At 39.3% G+C, this 21,511-nt stretch overlaps 2 pseudogenes; one reads left to right on the forward strand and one right to left on the reverse strand.

The window, feature by feature from the left end:
- The first annotated feature begins 63 nt into the window (after window positions 1-63).
- LOC122332253 lies at window positions 64-9,696 on the forward strand (annotated as a pseudogene).
- Window positions 9,697-9,705: 9 nt separating this feature from the next.
- On the reverse strand, window positions 9,706-21,148 carry LOC122332254 (annotated as a pseudogene).
- Between the last annotated feature and the right edge of the window lie 363 nt (window positions 21,149-21,511).

The raw sequence follows: 21,511 nt of genomic DNA on the forward strand, positions 1-21,511 counted from the left end.
CCACCCCGGTCTCTGACACACCGCCCGAGCCGAGGAGACAAGCCGCGGCTCGCGGGATGCGAAATGATGTGTCACTGGGACTCTCGGCGTTTCTCGCTTCTGTCCGTGTTTACGCTGGCGCGCGCGCGCGTCGGGGCAACGTCGCCGGATTGGAATGCGCGCAGCTTGCCAAGAGGCCGCGGGTTCCCGTGGCAGCTCCGCGGACCACACTGCTTCTCAGCTGCGAGGAAGTCCCGCCTCACGCAGAACTTCATTGGTCCTACTTCTCGATCAAGAAGAGTTGGCTACACCGCCAAAGTTATTAAAGACTTCAAGAAATTCACGCCACGTCGCCACGACATCGTAAACCGTATTCTCAATCCAATAAGTTTATGCAGGTGCCCAATACAGACACGCCATACTTCCTATTCTCGTTGTAGCTTTCATCTCCTGTTTTCCTTATATGGTTTTAAACTCCATTTGACACGATGAGTTCAGAATTGTGAACATTTTGCCGGCACGCAATTTTTCTGACTTTCAGACTATTCTGACTCATGACTCACCCCCAAAACACAATATTCTGCAGCGAGCTCAACACTAGGTTTTACTGCACCTGTTCTGGAGAGTTAGTCATTTTTGTTTTTGTGCTTCATCTGCTTGTCTGTCTGTGTAAAGGTGGTTAGTATTACAGAGGAAATGATGTCTAGCAGATCATAGTTAAATTGAAGGTCACAAACGACATGAGTTTCAAATAGCTTCCACATAATCCCATATATATAGTTGAAATTGTGTCCTCAGTATCACTTTGCTGACATACTCCTGTAAACTGAACTGAAAGTGGACATGGCCCCCATGCTTGTGTTACTAAAGGAAAGATATTGTATCTCGAATATCTTCACACCTTCATATTTTTCATGATTTATACATCACCCAGTTTATTTATTAGCCACATAGTTTCACACAATTTAGCCTATATGAACAGTATGAACAAGCGTTTCGCACATATATATATATATATATATATATATATATATATATATATATATATATATACTTTTATATAATAATATATAATTTTTTTTATTCTTTTATTTCACTTGGAATCAAAATTAGTTTTTTATTTAGATGATAAAACAGGATGAGTCTTACCAGTAGGTGGCAGGCAAGTGTTTATAATATTACGTTAAAGCGTCTGCAGTTGTCGACGTAAAGACAGGCGTCACTCTCTTTATCGGTTAACAGCAACGACGCCTTTTTGACTGAATAAGTGTTACACAATCTAAAGAGAGTTGTCTCAGGCTACGAGAAATCATGAATCACACGTTTTTCTCGATCCGTTGCACGAACGAACATAAAAGACACTCACCGAGTTTTATTCGCTTTTTAAACAAGCGCCGATTATAACGCTGGAGATTTTATGATATCCCATTTCTGCAAAGCATGGTCTACAGTTATACTCGTGTGTAGTCGGAATAACCTGCGCTTACTACCAGGCAGTACCGAATGAAGGCCGCTCGACGCATGACGCATGCACGCTCGCATGGAAAAGTCAACGACTGACCTTATATCCAACAGTGACTAAAATACAGTTTCTAAAAGCCTTTGCCGCCATGTGCCGCGCTGACGCCGGATCACGCTATTTTGAAGGTCCGTTCTGTAGCGTTTGACCGCGCACTATCAACGTGAGCAACGGACGCGCTAATGCGCGCGAGAGCGCGATGTGACCGCAAATCTAAACTGAGCTGGTTTATGCGCCGAGTCGGAATGAACAACAGATGAACGGTATTCCATACGCAGAGTGAGATAATCAGCGCTAAGAATTTGAGACTGCTGCGATTTGAATTAGGACGCGTCAACCAGGACAGCTGAAGAAACAAGCGATTCTGCTTACAACCATTTAATCCCAACGGTCAACCAGACACGCAGGCTGCGCTAACAGGAAGCACCGCGCGCGGCTTACAACAAAGCTGGCCGGGAACCGAGAATTAACGCTTATTCAGAACCGGTTCCATTTTTGTTCGCATGTTCTAGAGCACTGCATAATGCTTCATGGTCGTGTTTGACCTAATACAGAAGCGACGCCGGCTTACAGGTACATTCAGAAACAATGAGGAACACCATGAAAAAGGTCAATATTTGAACATGAGCAGATAACGGAAACCCAAATCTCGAAATCTCGGAAAATTTGAACATTGTAAAAAGTTCACGTTGTCGACCTTTAATCGGCTAATTACCTCAAACACCTGCAAAGGTATCCTGAGCCTTTAAACTGTGGTCTCAGTCGCTGTCAGTAGGCTACAATCGTGGGGAAGACTGCTGACTTGACAGATGTCCAGAAGACAATACAGACAGTAAGCCACAAAAGTTCGGTCAGAAGAACTGGTTGTTCACAGAGAGCTGTGCCAAGCATTGTCATCAAAAGAATTTAGGGAGTTTCACAAGGAGTGGACTGAGGCTGGGGACAGAGCGCCAAGAGCCACCACGACAAAACGGTAATCCTCAGATACATTAACTTTTGAGATGAAAGATAATTTTATGCTCATTTGAAATCAAGGTCCCAGATTAGAGAAGAGTGGAGAGGCGCATGGGAACATAAGTCCAGTGTAGTTTCCACAGTCAGTGATGATTTGGGCTGCCGTGTCATTTTCTGAAGTCCACAGTCAATGCAGCCATGTACCAGGGAGGATTTAAATGCTTCACGCTCCTTCCGCTGACGAGTTTATGGTGTTTTCTCTGCACACTGCCGTGCACTGTGCTGGTTCAGTGACCATAGGTGTTCACTGTGCTTGATTGTCGTGCACTGACTGAACTGAACCCCACACAGGAATCTATGGGTATTGTGAGAGAAGATGAGAGACACTACATCTATCAATGTAGATGACCTGAAGGCTGCTATCAAAGCAACCTGGGCCCATTACCCTTGAGTGCCACAGGCCGATTGCTCCATGCCACGCAGCACTGATGTGAGCATTCATGCAAAAGAGCTCCAACTCAGTATTGAGGGCACAGAAATGAACATACTTTTCAGAAGCATGACATTATTCAAATATAAGCTTTTTTATCTTATGTACCATAATTTTCTGAGACACTGGAATTTCGTTCATTATTCATAAGCCCTAATCATCAAAACTTTAAAAGAAATAATGTCTGAAATATTTTGGAATCTGATACTACATGGAGCCACTTTCAAATGAGTGACGTAATATTACACTTTTTCAAAGTCATTTTTTAGATGCGCCTGTAAAGATTTTCGAACGCTGCTGAACTCACAACAACACCGCTACTTAATCACAAGCGCCATTCACAGTCACGAATTTACCATTAAATGACTCTTTCGAGTCGGTTCTTTTCTAATTGAATAAAACACGCATGCCCCCACCGTCATGTTGTCCGGTTTTTCGAACCACGACTCGAATGAGTCGGTTCTTTAGTGATTCACACAGATTTGACGCCCCTGGTTTCAGATGAACTAACGACTGGCTTTCATAGCGAATCAAAACACTTTATTGAACAACCTGACTCACCACTTAGCAGCAAATTACATTTAAAATAAAAAGGAAAAAAAAGTTCATATTTGTAGGCCACCCTCCAAACTTCTCAAGATTACATAATTATTATATTTAAAAAATCTAAGACAATAAGATTCATAAGATAGAGTACAAAGTATTTTGCATTTTTATTTAATATTAATACTACTCAGGCCGCACTGAAAGCTTCTTTTAAAAAGTCTGTGTTGTAACGAAAAAGGTAAACATGTTTCATATGAATTGCAACACACTGCTTTTTCCATGTGTTGCTGTTCTCTTTTTGAATATGTCATATACTTAAAACCATAAGAGCTCATATATTTCCTAACAGATTCTCCAAACGCCAAACTGAATAATTAATCTGAACCACAGTTGTTAAGAAAACAGGAACCAAAATGTGATTACATCTGGAATTCAATCCCTACTGCGATTCTGCAACAACATCATGGACATTCGTCACCTGAAATAAAAACGCCGCATTGCACCTTGAACACATCAACACAATCCCGCAGTAAATAATTTTTGCCATATAAACACGAGCAACATCCAAAACATTCAGTGGCAGAAAAACAGCGACTACTGCAATACTGTTTTGGAGAGATGCCTAACAGAAGTATGCTGATGAAAGCGCAGTCCCAAATATATCCTGCCATAGGTCTGCCTCCTGATAACGTTAACTCATACATTCATATTGAAACCAGCTCGTTCTCACAATATATAAAGAAACGCGGCAGGAACTAGATCCAATTCAATGTCCAAACACGTCTTCCATTAAACGCGTTCCGCGCGCCGGATCTTTTCCTCACACACGTTTAAGATCTGCACGGTTTGTCAAAAGCCCTTTTTCGTTCTCTTTATCCTTTTTTTCCGAGTCGCATTTCCACTTGCCCTCGGAGGGGGAGGATCTAACCGCGTTGAGTCACAGCCACGAGAGCTGTCACCCAGTTTCCACATCAAACACACCGAACAGAGACGCGCAGCTCGTCCCATGCACCCATCAAAGGTGTGTCTCCGACAATGAAAACGAGGCCCATGGCGATTCTCGACAAAGAGGATATTTTGCCTGGACAATTTATAAATAATTCACTAATACGTTATGTGTGATTAAAGCGAAAGGAAGAACTGACCTTGTTGCCAACGTGAAAAAGGGAATTTTGACGGACATGAAGACCAAAAAGTGGTACGTATCCTTCGATATAAGGCGATAGTGGTGATATATGCTGATTTGTGGTCGTTGGTTGTAACGATCGCGTGGAACTTGTCGATGATGGCTGATCTGGAAAGGTACAACCACATACTGCTTTGGCCCGCCGCAGACAAAACAGCCTTTTTCTCGCCAGGTTAAGGTACAACGAGCCGTTTTCACAAGACAATCATCACATGTTCTGCAGGACAACATGTCACATTTTGTACGTTGCTTTACGTAATAGTCGGTGTTTATTGAGATGTTTTAAAGTGTTGTTTCATAAACTTGATAAATCGGCAACTTAAAATCGTCTCAAACGTAACTCTTCTCGGGCTTGTTGTTCGTCGCGTTCAAATGCTCGTGTGGTAGTTGTACGCTTGGCTTGGAAAAAACGGTCTCGGAAAGTTTCATGGGCACTGGCTCAAGTTTGTCGTGGAACACGAAGGACTTTGCGAGTGTGGTTTCGAATTTGACGACTACCCTTATTTGCTTCGCCGCATTTGTACATTGTGGAAGCGGGTCTAAATGTGCTAACACCCTGACCTCCTTTAGAAGTTTGTGTATTTCGCGCTGCTCTCGAGGCGACACATTCCTCCGACCTCGTGTTTTCACATACGCAAGAAGAGCCCGAACCATTCTCTGTTATTGCCATCGTTTGTCAAATATTATGATGTCGAACCGTGTGGGAGAGTCGTGTCAGCCTTTCGCCTGTCACCTGGCGATTTCATAAGCTTTTATTTTGTGAAAAGTCGAAAACTGAGTTTGAAATGTCCCGCTGCTGGAGCCCTTTGTTCGGTCTTGAGATTGCAACAGAGGTTCCTCCCTCCTCCTCTCCTCCTGTGTAGGCCGACGATAAAACTATTCTTCATCTTCAACACGTTCAGTGTTTTCACACAGCTAAAGACAGATATGTACGTGATTTCACTATGTTTCTGTTTGTAATCGCGAAGTGTCCCACACGCTTGAGCTGAAGTTGTGGAAAGTTTTGTTTGTCCTAGAGAGTGCACATAAACTAAAAGTCCCCCTCAGCACTTTGAGTAAAAACGTGTTATTGACCAACCAACCGGTTTATGATAGCAGGGACACGCAATAATATTCAGGTTATGATTGCCAAGCAGGAAAAGCTGCATCAAACACAGTGTAGTTTGCTCAAACTCTTGTCATCACACACCTCATGTTATTTCAAACCCATGGACTTCTTTCTCACCAAAGGGGATGGTAGACATTGGTTAAAGACTCATATCACAGATTCACCCTTATTCACGCTGTTAAAGTGAACAGAATGATACAATTTTTCTTTAACGTCACTTTTCGTACTGTAGATATTGAGGAGTCATTTGAGAGTATGAAAGTAACGAGCTTTAACAGTTAGATAAAGAAATTTAACCGTAGTTTGTCCAGTTTTTACAGGAGTGCACGCATAGTATTTACAAAGGCACAATGAAACATTGACACCGTTTAATAGTCTTTTAGACGCCTCCGGTTCGACCACATGAATCACATGGCTTTGCTTGACAAAGCAGGAGGTACATCATACGCCAATAATGTCATCATCACACGATCATCACACACTTCTCTTCTTCTCAGTGACATCCGCCATACATGCACAGGCATTGCACTGCTGTAGTGTTCAGCGGCAGGCTTGGAGGGAGAGGCAGTGTGTGTAGGGACAGGAGGAGAGGCCTCTCAGCAGTGCTGGGGGTTGATGTTGATCAGTGTCTGTCCTCCTTCACACACATGGGTACACCGATTCCAGCTATCATTCCCTAAAAACATACTAATCTGACTGGTTATTACAAACACACTGCTAATAATATAAAACCTTGCTTTATGTTTCAGTTCTCAGATCCATAAAACACATGAAAGGAATAAATAATGGTGTAAATGGATAGTTTTAATGTTAAATTATTTTACTGACCATAACTACAGGTGTACATGAGAAACCGGAAGTGACAGAGGATGAGTGACAGTTTGATGCCCCTGACCCTTCAAATGGAGGAGTGTCAGGGGGAAGAGGAAGAGGAGAGGAAACTGCTCCAAAAGAGTCGGTACAGATATCTGACTAGTTCACCAAGACTTACAATGCTCATCCATCAGAGCAGGAAAAGGCCCTGCTGTCCAAGCAAACCCATCTCTCCACACTGACAGGCAATATAACATTTTCAGAAAATGCAATGCTATGGAAGTCATGAGTCTGTACAAAGTAAACTTAAAATACACACTCAAAATAAAACAAAGAAAATTGCTTGTCAGCAAGCCACACAGAACTCATGATTTCTATGGAAAACTTGAATTATCAGGAGTGTTAGAAACTTTATCCGGGTGTTATTTTTGGACGATTTATGTACTTTTATAGTATTTATTATCAGTTTGTTTTGAGTAATTTAGCATTTATGTATATATATATTTTTTTATTTACTTGTTTTATATTTTTATTTAATAAAAATAAACAAATATATATATATACACATAACACGCTTATTAATTTTGGTTAACACCAGGCAGTTTCAATGTCTACAAAAATCCAGAAACAATAAAATTTTTGTTCTGATAGCTTTATTTGTTCGTTTTTTATGTTTAAAATTTCATTTATTTAATGCTGTACTGGAACAAAACTGTATTCACTATATAAACAGAAAGAATCCAAAACGAAATGAATGACCTATAGCAGTTTTAAAGTTATGCTTCAGAATATTCCAGTTTCTTCAACGCAATGTTTGCTTCCGCCAAGAACGCATGTAATTTTTCAAGTTAGTTTATGACTAAAAATTCATTTATGCTTCACAGGAGAGCAGTTAGTTGTCATCAATGTTCAGTTCAACTGACGTGAAGGAAACCGGTGCTGTTCATTGTCATAACGAAACAGGCCAAAAATGATCGGAGAAAAGAAAGACGCCGCTTGTTAAACGTTAATACGCGATCACACATTCGTTCCTCGCTGGAGTTTTAAGGTCATATAAACATCAATTTCCTGTGAATGCAGTCAATGGAGAGAATTCTGTGACAGATGAGAATAACTGCTTTGATCATCTTGATGTACTGCATAGAGAGAGAGAGTGAGAGAGAGAGAGAGAAAGAGAGAGAGATTCTGTTTCAGACATCTGGCCAGGAATTTCATAAGCCAGCCAGCTGTCTCACTAACAATAGGGAGACACAATACACACATTAACAGGTGAAGACTCACTGAAGCAGACCATGGATACACAAATACAGCCCCATTACCCAGAGAGCCAAAGAGGCTTGAAGAGACACTTCGAACACAACATACTGAAGACCGAATCTGAAAAACAGGTTCTTTAGGAGTTATGACCTAAACACATTAGAGTTAAATTTCATGCAGCATTGTGACAAGTGTGTGTATTAGGAATAGAAGCCAGAATAGAATTGTAAAAGCAAAACAATATTTTGGCTTATTTTTGTAGTTAAGAATGGAAGTTTAAACACATAAGCTGAAATGTAAAAGCTTGAAAAATACTGGCATTTAGAGTAATGTCTGGTGTACTATTATCAAAAAGACAATTTGAAATTAGCAGACTATAAGAACGACTACACATTTTTAATCGAATTATTTGATTGTTCTAGATGAGAGTTTAGTTTAGATGTTAAATTCAGCATTTTTACTTAAACTTTCTTATAAATTGATCAGCTGCCTGTAAAAGAACTGGTATTGAATAAAAAGACAAACAGAGTTCAATTGTTAGTATAAACGAAAGGTGTTAACATCGCTGTTACCTCAATGTAGTATTGCCTTTGTGAAGATCCACACTGAAGTCGAAGTGCATTCACATGTGCTTTCAGTTCGAAATGCTGGATTGCATGAGAGTAGGTCTCACGCCTCGTGGTGAGACTCACCAGAGTTGTGAAAGACAATAATGCTATTAGCATGATACACAAAAAGCGCTTGAGTCAAGTTGGGAGGCCAATATGGGTGGGATGGGGGGCAGAACTGTTACTAGGTGATTGGAGTATAAACCCGCAGAGAAAGCTTCGATTTCAACTGCCAGCTCAGCTGAAAGAGGAAACAAAATAGAGTCAGGAGAACCGTCACATGTCACTCAATACAGCATCAAGGAATTTCCATTTTAAATTTTAAGTGAGACCGCAGTATAATAAAGTGTTTTTAGGGCTAAAGGTTTTGAACTGCAGAGTACCAAGAAGTGGTAAAGACATAGAATGGAAGCTAATTTCCTGAGCAATATTTTTGTTTCTTTAAAAACAATTTATACTTGTTTACTTTTTTAAAATTGTTATACGTTTTTTGCTCGTTATTATCATAATTTGTCATTTTTAATTGAAAATGAAATTACTAAAATATGATTTTTATATATAGATATATATATATATATATATATATACATATAAATGTGTATATGTGTAGTGTGTGTAAAAGCTTTAAACAACAAAACTAACATTTCCAAAGGTACAGCTTGTTTAGCTTATTTATATGTGATTGCTGAATATTATTGGATTATTAGTAAATTAAAATATGTTGAAAAACAGTATGGTGGACAGCTAGTGTTTTTGATACTGCGTATTTTGTATAGCGATGTATCATATCCGTTTTTTCCTCAGGTGTGCAACTGGTTTATAAACGTCATGATTTACTCTCTTCCGAGACAGTTCGAAAGATTGTAGCACCCCAAATCAGTTCACCATTCACAAGGGCAGCAAGGGTGTGGAGATGCTCAGCCACACTCTGGTCCTTGTAAAACACGAAGGGTCTGCCAACGAGATGACCGGCAGCAGCGGCTGAACCCGGCTCTGGCCACTCGGCACGCAACACACCCACTTAATGAAGTAGCCTCTTCAAAAATCCTGTCCCCAAAACACCCCTCACCGACCTGTAAGTTTACCCAGACCGCCATCTGCCACACCACCATCACCGCAGCCACACAAGGCATCGCACGCCGGACGCCGCTCGGGTGTGAGGGGGCCACGGAGTTGCCGCCACGCATCGCCAGCGGTCGGCATGAAACTGCGTGCCGCGAGGGCAACGCGCCCTGAGCTGCCTGTTCAACACCCCACCACCAATCGCCAGACCTCACCCAGGACTTCAGCGTGGCTTCCAGGTTGTCGGTTGACGGGCGCCGAAGAGGGGTGCTGCAGGCTGGAGCTGCAGGCTTGCGCTCCGCCTGAAGATCGCGACGTGGTGAATGAAAAAGCTCATAGGATAGCTATTTCGTTCTCAAAACTGAACTCACAGGGAGTTCAATGAAAAACTGACTGAGCAACAGAAAGGAAAACAAGTTATGGCCTGATTCATTTTTATTTTTAGAATGAATCAATTGATGAGATCTTTATGTAAAGCATTTCAAGGTGCCTGATGTCAGTTCTTCTTTTTGTATTCCATTTATATGAAATAAATGGTATCTTTTTCGCTTGTACACAGGGACCAAACCAAACACAGTAATACTTCACTTGGTCTTTCCTTATTTTTTACAGACAAGCTCTTCTCCCATTCCTCATGAGTCTTTGGTTCAGAGATCTGCCCATAATGATTGTGATTTTGGCTCCTCATTTTTAGAGAACATTTATATTTTGCCTCTGCCTCTGCTTTTTTTTGCTTGTTTCGCTTGCTTTTTTACACAAAATGGCAGGTCATCTCCAGCATTCATCAACTCTAATGACAGACTCTAACTAATACTGCACCGGTCATTCTGTCTCAGAGATTTTTTTGTATTGATTTGTTAAAGTTTCTATATGTTAGTGTGTTTATTTTTTTCCTCTATTACTCTGAGGATATCTGTGATGTAGCAGAACCATAAACTGAGGTTTCCTAAATACCAGTGTAGAAACGGCCAGTGAATGTGCCACATACTTGAATTTAGCCTAAACACACACATGCCATGCACACACACCTTTGGACAATGAGTTGGAAGAATGAACACTAGCATGAATTGTAAGTGTTTTTTGTTTATTTCATTATTTGTTTACTAAGTGATCATTTTTCAGAGGATAAAAGGAGAATGGTTTATGTCACCAACATGTTGATTTAGTTGTTTGGGACCTAGACCAGTGTATTTACAGTAGCCAATGGTATTATGATGCCCAATGATGTGACTTCTCCTTGACAGCAATGTATGTGGCAAATAGGGTCACACTGTGTTTAAATAGTTTTGTTTTCACAAAATGGCTGCCCATCTTTCTTCATCTTATTTAACTACATTGTTCTGATGTTTATCTTAGTAAGAATTTTACTTTTTACTTAAACAAAGAGAGCACTGGCGTGCTTAGCCTTAAGATGACGGGGTTCTTTCCAGTATTGTTTGAGAAATGAAACGAGAACGTGAGGGGTCTGGACAGAAAAGCCATGATTGTTTAAAAACGGAAGGCAGCAGAGCAGGTACATCCAAATGAGGTTATTTACGATTCGACCGCTGTTCTGCCTTGATGATTCCTTATATTAAAGGCATGTTCCGCACAGGTTATTACAAATCATACGACATTCTTTCTGTAAGTTTCCACAAGAACCGCCACCAGCATAACTTTACTTAATTAGCGGTAGCTAAAACCAGACGTCAACGATGGTTTGCCAATGGCGTTCAGAGAGCGGTGCATAATTCGTATCCGGCCGCAGACAATAAAGACGGATTAGCAGGGACATCGCCTGTCCGGATATTCAATCAATTCAGTCAGACAGCTGTTCTTTACTTTAGACTTCACTGGCCCAGATCCAAACAAACGCACTAAAGTGGGTCATCGGTTTAGCTGGCAACTAGTCAGACTGGTGCTTTTTCCTCAGTTGGTCAGAACAAATGTGGTGAGACTTAGTTACCTAGCTGATTATAACCACAGTCTTGCATCTAGCTTCAATTCAAAACAGTCTATTTTTTTACTGGTCTATACATTACATTTTTTGTTTATTTTGGTCATGCATGCATTGACACGTGATCATTTTTTGTTCACCCTGTAACAAAAAAAGGTTTACAATTATTGCAATAGCGCGGGGTGTGAGCAGATGCAAACAAATGTAAAAGCTAGTATATAATTAGCGTATAGCATCAAATGTAGCGACATTTAGCAACGTTTCAAGCAGAGTTTAGCTGCTTCCACTGACTACTTTTAGTAACAGTGGTTTTTAGTCTGTGCTCCTTAAATCCATGACATTTACACGTCCAAGTGTAAAGAGTGTGTGTTTGTTGTCTTACTTTCCGGTTCTGTCACCCAGCAGCTTCTCATCAGACAGAGGCGAAACTGGCCGGGCAGCTGCTGGGAATCGTCAGCCTCTACAAGCGCCACACGAAACATGTCACAACAACCACAGTCAGAACTGCTGCAGTTTTACGTGCCCGTAGCAACTCGCTGTACCTCGTTCTTCCTCCACCACCAGCCAGGCCACTTGGAGCCCTCCAGACCTTTGAAGGGGAATTTCACGAGTCAACATCTCCCACAGGACCTGGAAAGAAACCTCGCGTGATTATTCAGCTATATGGTAAAGAGAGCCAGACCCAATGCATAAAGCAACTAGCTACGCAAGCATCCACGCACTCCAATAAACGACATTTCTTCCAGCTTTCTCTCAGATTTAGTTCCAAACCTTACATTTTGATTTAATATATTAATAACAAAATCGATTTCCCTAAAAACCAAACGCATTTATGCAAAATAAGATTTTACTGTAAAAGAAACCATATAACATAATCAATATACTGCATTTTCTTTAGTCAAAGATATAATGTATATACACACACACATGCATGTATATATTTAAATGCAACTTTTTTTATATTAAATGTATTTATATATACAAACTGATTCCAAAAAAGTTAGGACACTATACAAATGCGTGAATAAAACTGAATGCAATGATGTGTAGGTGCCAACTTCTAATATTTTATTCAGAATAGAACATAACTCACAGAAACAAAAGTTTAAACTGAGAAAATGTACCATTTTAAGGGAAAAATGTTGATTCAGAATTTCACATGGTGTCAACAAATCCCGAAAGAAGTTAGGACAAAGGACATTTTCTACCACTGTGTGGCATCCCCTTCTTTTTACAACACTCAACAGGCGTCTGGGGACCGAGGAGACCAGTTTCTCAAGTTTAGAAATAGAATGCTCTCCCATTCTTGCCTAATACAGGCCTCTAACTGTTCAATCGTCTTGGGCCTTCTTTGTCGCTACCTTCCTCTTTATGATGCACCAAATGTTCTCTATAGGTGAAAGATCTGGACTGCAGACTGGCCATTTCAGTACCGGATCCTTCTCCTCGCAGCCATGATGCTGTGATTGATGCAGAATGTGGTCTAGCATTATCTTGTTGAAAAATGCAGGGTCTTCCTGAAAAGATGACGTCTGGATGGGAGCATATGTTGTTCTAGAACCTGAATATATTTTTCTGCATTGATGGTGCCTTTCCAGACATGCAAGCTGCCCATGCCACACGCATTAATGCAACCCCATACCATCAGAGATGCAGGCTTCTGAACCGAGCGTTGATAACAACTTGGGTTGTCCTTGTCCTCTTTGGTCCGGATGACATGGCGTCCCAGATTTCCAAAAGAACTTTGAATACGTGACTCGTCTGACCACAGAACAGTCTTCCATTTCGCCACACTCCATTTTAAAATGATCCCTGGCCCAGTGTAGCGCCTGAGCTTGTGGATCTTGCTTAGAAATGGCTTCTTCTTTGCACTGTAGAGTTTCAGCTGGCAACGGCGGATGGCACGGTGGATTGTGTTCACTGACAATGGTTTCTGGAAGTATTCCTGAGCCCATTCTGTGATTTTCTTTACAGTAGCATTCCTGTTTTGGCAGGTGCAGTGTCGTTTAAGGCCGGAGATCACGGGCATCCAGTATGGTTTTACGACCTTTGACCCTTTCTCACAGAGATTGTTCCAGATTCTCTGAATCTTTGGATGATGTTATGCACAGTTGATGATGATAGATGCAAAGTCTTTTGCAATTTTTCGCTGGGTAACACCTTTCTGATATTGCTCCACTATCTTTCTGGGCGCAACATTGTGGGAATTGTGATCCTCTACCCATGTTGGCTTCTGAGAGACACTGCCACTCTGGAGAAGCTCTTTTTATACCCAATCATGCTGCCAAATTGACCTAATTAGTGCTAATTGGTCTTCCAGCTCCTCGTTATGCTTTCTAAATTTACTTTTTCCAGCCTCTTATTGCTACTTGTCCCAACTTTTTGGGATTTGTTGACACCATGAAATTCTGAATCAATATATTTTTCCATTAAATGGTACATTTTCTCAGTTTAAACTTTTGTTTCGTGATTTATGTTCTATTCTGAATAAAACATTAGAAGTTGGCACCTACACATCATTGCATTCAGTTTTTTTATTCACGATTTATCAGTGTCCCCAACTTTTTGGAATCGGTTTTGTAATATAAATTATGATTAGAAATATATATAATCAAAATATATACTGCATGTGTGTATATTTACAAAAAACATATATTATTAACAAAAACTTTATTTTGGATGGAATTAATCGTGATTAATCATTTAACAGCTCTGAATAATATCAACAGAAAAATAAAAACGTAGTAAAGATATGTAGTGTGTGCTCTGCTCTTCAACAGTCAGGTGTCAAAAGAAAATGCTATTTAAACAGCGAGTGTTGATTTAAATGAATAAAGGACACTGTTGCTGATGTTCACACACACACACACACACACACACTCACCATCTGCATTTTGAGTATGTGTCACAGGTCTCAGACACCGGGAGGCTCTGGATGACTCTTAGGGCCATCCAGGGGAAAGCGTGCCCACTAGAGACATGTGGGTGGTGTGAGAATGAAACTTAGACGCCCCAAAGTCACAGATCTGAGGACAGGAGAATCTAATTAATCAGCTTGACTTTATAATAAGGGTGGTTTTTCAAGTTTAAGGCATTTAGATGACTACAGGTCAATGGGGTAAAAAGTTAACTAATACTTATCACCTTACTTACCTATTTGATTACATTGATAATTGCAAAAAAAAAATTAAAAGTTTTAAAATATTAAGTTTAAATATGCAAAGAGTCATTATATTAATGAAATATGCACTTATTCGCCTACATTTCTAAAACTAAAATCTAAACACTGCATGAAGGCAGTTCCCCAAACATTTTTTTGACATATTAATCGAAGTTTCTTACAGAGGGAATTCTGTCACATAAAAACAATACATTTGACCGTCTTTTGGAAAATAAAATGTTGTATACTATAAAGCAAATTACATATGAACAAATCCTCTGAAAATACCTTCAGGACATGAAAATGTAAAGTTTGGTGTGTCACGATTACTATTGAAGGAGAAAACTCACTTTAAAAATATGTACTGTTATTGAAATCTATTGATGCATATAGAGCAAAGTGCTATCTTTTGGAAGCTTTCTTTCCGCTAGTACGAAAAAATATTTTATGAAAAATCAAAGTTTTACAGCAGCATGAAAAAACATGGTTTTCGCCTGCAGTGACCCCCTTGAACTGATAAAATACAGAGAGTCTGAATCTTTACGTCCTGAGCGGACGGTCGAAGCGTACCTTGAGTACTGAATCTGCTGTCATCACGACTGGAACAGAAACACAAGTTCAGCTCAGAGAAAAATACACAGCATCCAAAAACACATACAGCCTTTAGCGCGAGGGAGTGTTACTCTGACAATGTGCATGTTATACCATTGAGCAGCCATTGTGCAAGCCGTATTAAATCCTTTTTCACTTGAATTAAGACCATAATCAGTTCATTTAGCACCTGTTTTTACATGAGATCTGAGGTTAAAATCATAACAAGATATTGTTTCATTGTTTTGATACTGTTTTCGAAATCAAATCTTTGCACAGCTATGACAGGAAGCAGTTAATCCTAAAAAAATAAAGCACGCACTTAAACACAAATAGGAAATAAATCAACGCGTCGAAATTCCTGTTACACATTAGTGCGTCACATTTTACAGCAGTCGAAGCAATTCTGAAATATTCAGATTTGGAGCGCTGATTTTTTCATTTAATTTATTTTGCATTTGAATTATGAATTACGTAATTAGTTACATCTAATAATTCCCCTCAAGCACTGAAAGTCACAGACCGTTCAGGACTTGAGATCTCTGGGGAATATGACTGTAAAGCGGGGCCTCGGCGTGCAGATAATGCAGGCCTGTGAGAGAAAAAACACACACAAATGGTTGATTTTGTCTTACGAAATGTCTTCACGTCATTTGCACGTAAACAGCGATTCATACATACAGACTGAAAGCAAACGGGTCTATTTCTAGACAGATCACCGCGAAACTTTGCACAGACAAGGCGGGTTAACTGATTGTATGACACCAGCGTGGCATTGCCGTGTGTGACGTTAAGCTAAAAACGCCAGCATGTTTCACTAGAGCGTGTGAAGGCAAACATCAGAGCGCCAGTTCATGCGCTTTCTTCAAGAGGCACAGACGTGAATGTAAACAGTTTGTTTCTCTGCCAGGTCAGGTCCGGTCAGAGAAAGAAACAGCTGGAAGTTAAAGTTAGTTAAACTGTAATAATGTTTACAGCCTTGCTGACCTTCACTGGTTGTAGCTGGTCGCATAAGCAGTCTAAAGCAGCACCAAAAACCAACTATTATCACATAAAACACGCCAGAAGAAATTTGTTAATTTACTATTATGATGTATAAATATTTTATGCAAGTCCCCTAAACTTGAAGCTTTCTTGACTGAAGAATCGCTAAATTATGGTAACGTTTATTTGGCAAATTTAGTTTATTATATTGTGTTTTTTACTTATTGTTCCTGCATGATTCAGTTGACTTTAATAAGTAAATATATTAACACTGATGAAGTGATCACAGGTGTAGTTGTAAAACAATTTTAGGCCAGGTTTCATAGACGGGGGCTTAGACTAAGTCATTTTATAAAACATGCCTTTAGAAAGAAAATATTGCTGGTGTGCATCTTAAGACCGCGTAGATTTAACATGTATTAGGATCAGGTTTCTTTCAGGTGAAACTGATCAGATTTACATTTAGTCTGGGACTAGGCTTAAGCCTGTAAAACCGGGGAGTAATATAACGCAAACACATTTTTATATAAGTAATATGACCTATTTTCCTGTTTGATTCATTGCTTAACTAAGCTTTTTCAGGTGACTTATATAAACAGTTTTTGACCATCCTCTGGGTGTTTATTAGACGGTTAACTAGTCTGTTTCCAAAATTTCAACTTTGTTATAGTTATGCACATCCATAATTATAGCTTCAAAGCGGTGTAACCATTTCTGCTAGGCTTCCACTGCAAGTGTGTTTCACTGCGTGTCTTTTGCTGATTTGCGTGTGTGTAAAAACACCTTTAGCGATTTCCATTGCCCAGGTCATAATCTGCTTCTTATACTGATGTCTTCTACTCTAGCGCTGGACAGGTAGTCGAACAGAGATCCACAGCTGGCGTACTCTACCATAACAAACACACACACACGGATATAACACACAACGCAAATGACAACACATAAAAACTGCATAAAAACTCTGTTTATCACAATATATCATGTTCTGAGCTCAATAGCATCATCTAAATTAATCTGGGAAACTTTTAACAGCGCATAACATTACATGCAGATAAGCAAACACCACACACACACTCACACACACTCACACACACACTCACACACACACACACTCACACACTCACACACACACACACACACACACACACACACACACACACACACACACACTCACACACACACACACACACACACACACACACACACACACATCTAGAGCACAGAACAGGAGGAAACATATATTTGCTGGGCATTTTATGTGTTTAAAGGCATCTGCAACAAATCACAGGTTCAAATATTAAATATGTATCTTAAGTGTGTCTTGAAATTTTACATCATCTGAAAATCTGAATAAATACGTTTGCATTGATATATGGTTTGTCAGGATAGGACAATATTTAGTTGAGATACATAGTTGAGAAAATCGCATTTAAAGTTGTCCACATGAAGTCCTTGGCATATTACCAATAAAAATTAAATTTTACGATAGAAGATTTACAAAATATCTTCAAGGAACATGATCTTTATTTAATGATTTCTGACATAAAGAAAAATCGGTCATTTTGACCCATACAGTGTTCTTTTTGACTATTGCTACAAACATACGCGTAGTTATGACTGCTTTTGTGCTCCAGGGTCGTATATTCAAATAATTTTAATCTCTGACATTGCTGTAAAACAAACATATCAGAGCTCTCTAACTCGTGGACTTTGACCACCTTTCAAGACACACCTAATTTTAGGAGTTATTTCATCATAAATTCAACATTACTGACAACAGAGGAGAGGCAGCTTTATCTCCTCCAGAAATGAACTGATGTGCAGCTCTTTCCGTAATAAATATTTTCAATAATTGCAGTAGAAAAATAAAATAAAATTATATATATATATAAATTCAGATGCATACCGCTAACGTATGACTGTAGTTTGCGTCTGTTAATATTCATGATTACTGTCTGTTTAGCTTTGCTCTAGGTCACTATGAGTACACATCATATAATGGTCAAATTATCAGGTTCAAACAGAGATACACACAGAGAGAGGAAATTAATAACCTCCACCTTACTGACAAGGCTGAGCCGGTCATAAACAGCACCTTGACCTGCTCTTATTACGATGCCATTTTTCATAAAGAGACCAGAGACTCTTTACACAGCGCTTTATGATCATTTACAATCACTGCAGATTCACTCAGATTCACGCAGAGTCAGGTCATAAGACGGAGATGCACACGACGTTAGGACAAAAGCGGCATTGAATAAATCCAGCTGATTATTATATATATGCTCATTACTGTCTTCCGCTTGTATTATTATCCAAATGCTGATATAACTGAGGACGTTTGCATTTCCTAAAGAAAATACCTCTATGAGTCAAAACACATAATCATGAGACAGAAATGAATATTATGTAATACAGATAGATCTGTTTTTAGTATAATAGAAGACGTTTTTAATATAATTCAATAATAAGAAAAGCAAATTTAAACGAATCTTCAGACTGGAACCATCTGTGAAACAAAGTCATATCAACCGCTCCAGCTGAATTAATTGCTGGACATTGTGGATAATAATAAAACAGCATATCACTCACGAACACTAATAAAAGGTGGATGAGTCATGTTTGACTGACCTGTAATTGATTCCATAGTTGGGCGCCTCCAGAATCGCTCCATAAAACTGGATAATGTTTCATGACTGAGAAGCGCTTAAAATCTCCGCCTGGAAACACAGCAATACAAGATTAAAACAATAATATTCATATGTCAACTATTCAATGTATCTGCATTCCTTCCTAATTCAATAAAAAAACATAAGGACATTGTTATAACAGCTGAACCCCATAAACTAGCCTACTGAGTCATTTTTGTATCAACTTTATCAAATTATTTGAGGATAAACCTGTTGTACGCATTTTCTGCATGCCTTCGGTCATCTGACCGATAGTTTTGCTTTTTTTACTTGTTTTGAGTAAAACTGTCGGAGTTCTCGGTTAAAATGTCTTTTGCTGTAAAATCTTTATTGATTTTTATAAAGTAAAAGTAGCTTTCATGCTATTAGTAATTCTAGCACCTACGGACCTGAAGCTGCTTTTGTTTACTTTATGCTCCATACGTGACCATACATAATAAAATAGGACAAATTTAACAAACATTTTTGGAAAAGTATAAATGTTTTATTCAATTTCGGGTGAAACACTTTGTGTGATTTTTACTGCTGTCCAATGATTAATCGCATCCAAAATGTGAAATTTTGTTTAGATAATATATTTGTGTATACTATAAATGCACAAATAAACAAACAGACTGTATATATTTTAAAATCATTTACATTAATATAATAAAATGTATATAACGCTAATTCCGACTATATACATTCATATATAAAAAAATTACGTTAAGTGTCGTCAAGAGCGGGTACTTCACGACAGAGTACTTCCTAACGCTGTCACGGCATCTTTATTTCCGTGATGGAGAACGGAATCCAGTTTAAATGTCGCCTACAGTTCGTTATATGAACTAATCTCTGTAAATATTAAGCGCTTAGCCGAGTAAAATATAAATCGTGTTTACGCGGCGTCTCTCCAGACTCGCATGGGTTTGGTTTACGACACACGGTAGCGCTGCCGCTCGCGATGTTTTCAGCACCCGACATCTCAGTGAGGACATAAATACATAATCTTAATAAATACAATCTCCAGAACTGATCTGACAGGCGCTTCACGCGCATTTTACCGCTTCATTTGAGCAGAACCAGCGCGTATAGTATACACACACAGAAACGTTAAGGTTCTCACGACAACCCGTCAAAATAAAAGTTCGGTTTAGCCATTGTGCGGAAATACATTACTTTTATAGTGTGTGTATGTATATAGGAAACTACTACCACTACTGTTTAAATTAATCAAATAGATTTTTTCTAAAGAAAGAATAATTTTTTTTTAATTTTAATAGTAAATCCTTATTTACTAGAAAATAAAATGTTTATATTAATGAAAAGAGGTGAAGGGAGAAACTTTTTTCAAACTTTTATTATTTCATGGAAAAACACACGCTATCTAGAATAGCACTGATTTCTGTACATTTTATTTATGTTTGACTTTATTAATAAAAATAATGTTTTTTAAATTGGTGAAGAGAACCGTGGATTTTCACTGGTATCGGTACCGAATACAGAACGTTTGGTACCGCTATAACACTAGTTATGTTTATATATTAGTATTATATAAGTTAAAGTAATATAAATACATGTATGTAAATACATGTAATACAAAAACTGATTCTGGAAGCATTAATCGCAATTAATCGTTTGACAGCACTAATAAATATATTTAATTTGTAAACATAATATATTTTATGCATGCGTGTTTATTTACAAATACATAATAAACACAGTACACACAGATATCATTAGACAGTTAGTTCTTTCTTACGCCAAAAACCAAATTTTTAATGTCGTTTTTCGTTACAATTTCCAAACGCCACCAAAGCTATTACGCTCCAAAATCACCACTCGAAGAACAAAGACAACAATGAATCTAGCACTTAAAAGTAAATAGTCTTCACCCCAAAGACAAACACTGCACTCAGCTGAAACTAATATGACTTAATTACGTGACAATTTTCTCTTAAAGACGTAGTCTATGAATTTCAGTTGACAAAAGCCGCTGTGAGCGCGAGTCTCTCCGCGCCGAGCAGGGGAGGCGTAATCTCGCGGCTCGGACTGGAGTCGACACACAGAGAGGCAATTAAAATGATTATCACACTGACAATTAAAGCATGTGTATGAAAAGCTCGGCCGACTCTCGCCTCCCACCTCTTTTTCAATCTTCAGAAGCTTTTTTTCACCGCCACCTCTTTGTCCTGCGAGAGCCAGCGAAGCGCGATACACGCCCCCCGAAACTCCCGCCGCCGCAGTTCTCGTAGAAGAGGATGTCATCAATTTGATTTGCACAAAGGAGGCGCCTCAGAGATGCCAGCAGGCATAATGGCACTTAGAAACGCACTTCTCTCCTGAAGAACCAAGAAAGAGGACAGGATGAGAAGAGAGCGAGGGACGGGATCCTCGGAGGAGAGATGTTGTGATCTGATCTGCCACGGAGAGAAGCGCTCACTTCTACCCAGTGAACACACACACACACACACACACACACACACACACACACGCACACACACGCACACACGCACACTCACACACACACACACACACACACACTCACGCCGCGAACTGTCAGACACAATCCACTCACTTACTCTAACACGCTTTGCTCAAGTGTCATCGAGCTGGCGTTTGGCGCTGTGTGTTTGTGTGTGTTTGCGA

Source organism: Puntigrus tetrazona, unplaced genomic scaffold, assembly GCF_018831695.1.
Source record: "Puntigrus tetrazona isolate hp1 unplaced genomic scaffold, ASM1883169v1 S000000008, whole genome shotgun sequence".
Classification (NCBI taxonomy): Eukaryota; Metazoa; Chordata; class Actinopteri; order Cypriniformes; family Cyprinidae; genus Puntigrus; species Puntigrus tetrazona.